The following is a 6,426-nucleotide window of genomic DNA, read 5'->3' as shown; positions in this document are numbered from 1 at the left end:
ATATGTTTATTTTTCATATGTTTAGTTTTTTATATATTTATTTTTTATAGATTTATTTACAATTTTGTTGTCATTTACCTGAAATTAAAAACCCCTAACATTACGAGTTGAAGAAAAACTAAAAACTTTCCGTTTAATTCTGTTATACAATGGGATTTCGAATTTGGCATGGTTCGATTTTGGCAGGTCTCGATTTTGGCAACACAAAATATTTCCCGTACAAAATATCAGTCAGTTTTTTGCTCCCCCTACAGTGGCCCAACACCGGATGAACAACAACTTTATAAAATATTTGTAATGGCCTCAGTGCCTGCTCTAATGATGTACCATAATGGATTACTTCATCGAGTGAAATATATATGTTATCAATAGTATTGATTCAATACTACGATAATGCTAACATAGGCCTACGTCACCCTGTCGTACAATCCTTAGGGCTGTATACCTTGTAGTCTTTTTTTGCATACATACGATTATGTAAATGTGGCATATTCTGCTCTCCGAACATCGTTGAAAACAAAATAATGTACCGGAAATTCATTCATATTCGTTTCAAAAACGTCGAAATTTGTTCGATTTTCAAAACTACATATATCAAATGATGTTTCATTGGCGCATAATGACTGTTTTATTGAATATAGGTGAGATTTTGCTTCAAAAACTGTTCTAATATTATGAAATTAAATGGGATCAATAATGATAGTAAACCACGTGTGCTTGACTCCAATTCACATACACAAATTCTAGCAGCATTGTTGGGTTTATGGTATTTTCTCTTTCTTACCACTAGTAGCTTCACCCACTTATCACAGGTCGAAATTTGTTCCAATAAGCCGCGTAACTTGAAGGAGGGGAAAAGAAAAGCACGAAGAAAAGGGTTTCCAAATACACTTATCACGCACTGGATAAAAATAAAAAAAACCGGGCTCAACCGGGATTTGAACCCGGGACCTCTCGCACCCAAAGCGAGAATCATACCCCTAGACCATTGAGCCTCTTGCGGTGCTCGGTTAACCACATGCATTGATATCGATAATGAAGTTATCTAAACATATAAAATAAATGAATCAGTAAAAACACCAGTAACAAAAAAGTAAATTGGAGATGCGGGGCATCGATCCCCGTACCTCTCACATGCTAAGCGAGCGCTCTACCATCTGAGCTACATCCCCATGTGAGTGCAGCATAGATTTTAAATAATTTTCATGGGATCTTTAAAACATATTGCAGCACATACATACATAGAACAGCATTCCCACTAGACATTCATTTCTGCGCACTAATAGGCAGTTCATATTTAATTGGATTTACTGGCAGCTGGTTGTTGGGAGCAAAACTTTTTACGACGCTCTATTATTGACGACAATCCCGAAAACTTCGGTCGAACGAATTCTCGGTGAATCTGAATTGGAATAATGGGTTCCGATTTGATAGCCCTAATTAGACCTATGGGTTTCTTTCCTGCCAGTAGAGTTCGCATCGCACGCCGCCCAAGAACCCTCCCGCGCTACACTACAACTCCGCCGTTCGGTTCAGTTGGTATCGGTTGGCATTTGCCGGCATTTGTCAGTTCCTTCTATACATCCGATTGGACGGGAAGTGAGTAACATGAAGCGAAGGATGAAAATCAATAATTCCGTCACCCCCCTCCGCACAGAACAGAGAGCATTGTGTCGTCGTATGAACAGCTTTTCCCCCAGCCCAGCATAGTAGTAGGATAGAGTAGGTATGCTTCGTTTGCTGGGTCAAATGACGGATAGAAGAGCATCGTCGAGGACTAGAAAGAGTGAGAAAGGAACATGCTGCAAAGTCGGTATCATCAATAATAGAATCATTACACCAGAAGCGAATTGTCGCTAGTGCGTTTACCCCCATCTTCTCGTCGGATAATGCTGAGTTCGGCTTGTCAAGTTCCCGAGCAAAGCATAGAACCAACTGGCCGGTAACGTATACGTACATGTCAAGTCAATACACTCAACATATGCTGGCCCAAGAGTGGCAAGAGGCACTCTCTTTTTCCACTGGGGGCATCATCGACACTTCGCTTCTACTGTATTACTTCTACTGTATCATCGGAAGTTGAAAAAGAACGCAACACCCGAAGAGAGGAAGTTGGCCGGATAGCGGATTCAATAAACATCAGCGTGGTGCTACGGCTAAGGAAGGGGAGCGAGAAACAGAGAAAGAGTTTATGTGAAAGGATGTCTTTTTTTTTCAGTGCCGTGCCTCGGCACACTGTGCAGTGATCCTTTGCCAATCACCCAAGGACAGAAATTCACCGTCACCACCATCAACGGGGACGGGGGTCTTGTCCTCAGCAATTGTTTCGCCTCGGTGACTTCGAGCTTGACTGACTGAATCGAACCTGGTGCGGTGGACCCTCTTTCGCTCGCAAATATGTACCTAATAAGTGTGCTTCCCTATGCAGGAATGAATGCTGGCCCGGCTTGGGTTGGGTGATGCGGAATGGAGGGTGATTTAACACGGGCTTTATAATGCATTCATGGCAGTAAACCAGTGTCAGAAAATTGCGATCCCATTCCCAATCTAAGCGGGTAAAAAATACAAGTCAAATATGAAGGGGTTGGTCAATAAAATTTGTAAAAATAATTGCTGCAAAGTTGATATTGCATCATCTACATTTCTTTCAATTGTTGTTATCACAAAACCTGAGTGTAGATTGATTTTGTTTGATGTTTGGTCGCTCCGTAAATCCATTATGCCTGTTGTAATGAACTTACAGATGTGGTACAACGTTTATGATCAGTATTGTTATTTGAGGGAACTCGTATAATCTGCTACTGCGACACGTTCGACACGACCGTAAAAGGTGTTCGAATTGTATGTATCTCGATTGCTAGTCTACTAATATTTACATCCGGTTCCCAATCAGATGATAAAGTAAATTGATCTTTATGAGGAGAAACATATATGACAGCGTGAAGACTAAATTAGAATATTGCCATAATCCTTCCGAATAATTCAAGTAATTAGGGTCAGAACTGGTAATGCTCGTCTTGTCACTGGCGTTTCACGATAACGAAAATTAGTCAAGTCATTAGTAAAAAGTCACAAGATAAACACAGTAAATTTGATGGTTTGGTACGGGAAAGTCCGTAGGATTCAACCCCATAACCGCATTAACAGCTCTCGATTGAAAGAAGGCGGTGCCAGTCAGCCTTATCTTTTCATATATCCCATCGGAAGCCATTTACAGGTGATGTTGGTAAATTTACAGCGTTTACAGTAACCTTTGGTACAATGAGTACAAATATTGAGACTTTTGATTAAATTGTTGCTCGGAACCGGTGCTTTGTTGCGACTTGACCTACTCCAAGCATGACGCCAGAAACCATTCGCATTTTTGATACCATTGCTAGAAGTATATTTGTAGTCATTTTCCGCGAAACACTTGCAGAGATCATGTGAGGTAAAGGCTAGTACGACACTTCTGTAACTATTTCTTCTAATATTTCAGCTACCACCGTGTTGCTCGTAGAAGGTTTTTGATTTTGATTGGCTTGGTTGAGACGAGAGGTGAAAACTGGCTTTGTTTTCTTTTCACCTACCATTTGGTAGTTTACGTCGTCTATCCCCAGATAAGAACAAGAGAATTCGTAGGACTGTACCCGGCGGGCTTTATGGGGGCCCGTGCTAGTACGGATCAAAATTTTTACTCTCCGACAAATCCTCCATAAATATAGGGAGTACAACGTGTCCAGGCATCATATTTTCATGGATTTCAGGGCAGCGTATGATGCAGTCGAGCGCGGACAGCTATGCAACAGCTATGATAATGCACGAGTACGGTTTTCCGGACAAACTGGCGCGGCTGATTAACGCTATCGTGGAGCAAGTGATGTGTTACGTGCGTGTTGTGCGAGCACTCTCAGGTTCTTTCGAATCTTGCAAAGGGTTGCGGCAAAGGTATGGACTGTCCTGTATAATATTTAACATCGTTATTGAAAGTGTGATCCGACGAGCGGACATCGGACAACGGACAACAAAAGGAACGATCTTTAACAAGAGTAGCCAACTCTTGGTCTTCGCAGACGGCCTCGATTTCATTACTAAAAACCTTGGTATAGCGGAGGCAATCTGCGCCAAAATAAAAACGGAGGCTAGGAGGATTGGGCTATAAATTAATGCGTCGAAAACCAAATATATGGTAGGAAGAGGCTCCAGAAAAAGCAACGTTTGCCTCCCACAATGACAGTGGTATATCTGGGATCTCTGTTCACCATATTACGAGTAAGGAGGTTCAGCGACACATTCGATCAAGGAGCATACGCCGCCGCTGACGATGAACAAAACGCTAATCAGACCGGTAGTCCTCTACGGATTTGAGACCGTAACACTGCTTACGGAAATCATACGTGCACTCGTATTTGCATGAAAGGTGTTGTGGACTATATTTGGCGGAGTACAAACGGATAGCGGAGAATGGCGTAGGTGCATAAACCACGAGAGACAGGTACTGCTTGGAGAGACTCCCATCGTACATATTTATTGGGCGACACCGTATCGATACTCTAAGGCCGATATTTCGATATATTTCATCGATACTTACGACGTCAATATTATGCTAAATCGATAATTTCACCCCGATACTGTTTTGATAAAGCGGGATATGCAGCTGCAGGAATGGCCAAGAACCACCAGTAACGACACTGGATGGTTTCAGGGCTTTGGGAGGCTGCCGAACGAGTGGATTGAGGGTGTGGTTTGTCTCAACTACAGAAAGGGCGATCGGATAGATTGCTGTAATTACCGCAGCATAACGCTGGTCAAAGCCACCAACAGGGTGCTCTCCCAGATTTTGTTGCGTCGTCAGGGTGGCAACTGGATACGAAAAACCAAATTCCCTGATTTTTCCAGGTTTTTCCCGGTGTTTAATAAAATTCTAGGTTTCATATTGCGATATAATTTTAACTGAAAATGTGTTTCGATCATTGATATTTGAATTGTTTATCAATCTACGAGGTATTGAGAAAAATTTCCCCACCTACTCTATTTCCCTAGGCGAATTCTCCAATCACTTTCTCTTATTCTGCCGACCAGTAAATTACACTCCTCCCGTGAGTTCCTCATCTGTTCTTTTTTCCGCGGAAGTTTATTCGCAAACTCAGGCGCAAGCGGAGTTTTAGTGCCCATTGCGGCTAGCTCTCGAACCCGCCGTGGTGCTTTTCCTGCCAGCCACACGGAAATGTTCGTATGTTTAATTTTCGTTCTTCAAGCCATAAGCCATGCAAAAAAGCAGTTTAATTGAACTAATTTATTTCGCTTTACCACTGGTGGCTGTTCTACTTTCTGACCAACGCGGCTTATTTCACTTTGCATTTGGATTTGGACTTTGGATTGATCGTGATTCGTAACGTGGAAGGTAGGGTCGCTACACCCGCATTTCGGTTGCAATTTGTTACAACAGTATGGCAAGTTTATGTACTGCCGTGAGTCAGTGGAATGTCTCCAACATTTTTCTCGAACACCGAATTTCGCTGCGGTGCCACTGGCATTTATTTCGATGTTCTGCGAATTGTGTCACATGCCGCAAAATGTCCGTCCTAAAACTTCAATGTTATTCGATTCGACTTGACTAACGCCAAACGCAACGCGCAAAGTGAGTGCAAACTAAATTTGTTATATCACTTCACTTGCCTCGCAGAATAAGGCCCTTTGCAAAACACTGAGCTAATTATCGATAACCCAATCTATCGTTTGTCTATCTTTATCTCTTTCTAAGTGTTCTTGACTACTCAACGAATCGATCATTGGGGTTGTTTGAAAAATTCCCTGATTTTGTTAAAAATTCCCTGATTATTCCAGGTTTTCCAGGTAATTTCAAATTCCCTGACAATTTCAGGTTTTCCAGATTTTTCCAGGTAGTTGCCAGCCTGGTCGTCTATCCCCGGTGGCAGGAGAGTTTGTAGGGTAGTACCAGGTGGGCCTGATGGAGGCCCGTCCTACTACGGATCAAATTTTTACTCTTCGGCTGGTCATCCAGATGTGTCGGGAGTACAACCCATCATATTTTTGTGGATTCCGGGGTAGCGTACGATTCAGTCGGGCGCGAACAGCTGTGGCAGGTGGTGCACAAGCGCGGTTTTCCGTACAAAGCGATGTGTCCAAAATAGACCTGTACTGGAGCGAGTGATGTGTTGCGTGCGTGTTTCGGGGGCACTCTCTTTGCTCAACATGTTTTTTATTGATTAATTTTTATGAATCCCTTTTTTGTGTGGCATGTCCTAATCCCAGAATGCCGCCCTAAATAGTATCGATAAGTGTAATATCGATGCTCCACGAACGATATATCGACGGTATCGATAAAGCGGCGGATTTGATACTTTCGGGAATTTTGCCCAAACCTACACATTACCCAAGCAACAAACTCAGTTGCAAGGTGCACTTGAAGATATATTCAGCATT

General features: G+C 42.5%; 2 non-coding genes across 2 annotated transcripts; both read right to left on the bottom strand.

Moving 5' to 3' along the window:
* Window positions 1–923: 923 nt before the first annotated feature.
* On the bottom strand, window positions 924–995 carry Trnap-ugg (transfer RNA proline (anticodon UGG)). The gene has a single exon. It is a non-coding gene; the product is annotated as a tRNA-Pro (tRNA).
* A 104-nt stretch (window positions 996–1,099) lies between these two features.
* Trnaa-agc (transfer RNA alanine (anticodon AGC)) lies at window positions 1,100–1,172 on the bottom strand. Its single transcript has one exon. It is a non-coding gene; the product is annotated as a tRNA-Ala (tRNA).
* Between the last annotated feature and the right edge of the window lie 5,254 nt (window positions 1,173–6,426).

The sequence above is a fragment of the Sabethes cyaneus genome, chromosome 3 (assembly GCF_943734655.1).
Source record: "Sabethes cyaneus chromosome 3, idSabCyanKW18_F2, whole genome shotgun sequence".
NCBI lineage: Eukaryota > Metazoa > Arthropoda > Insecta > Diptera > Culicidae > Sabethes > Sabethes cyaneus.
Note: the sequence above shows the minus strand (reverse complement) of the source record. Positions and strands in the feature narration are given on the sequence as shown.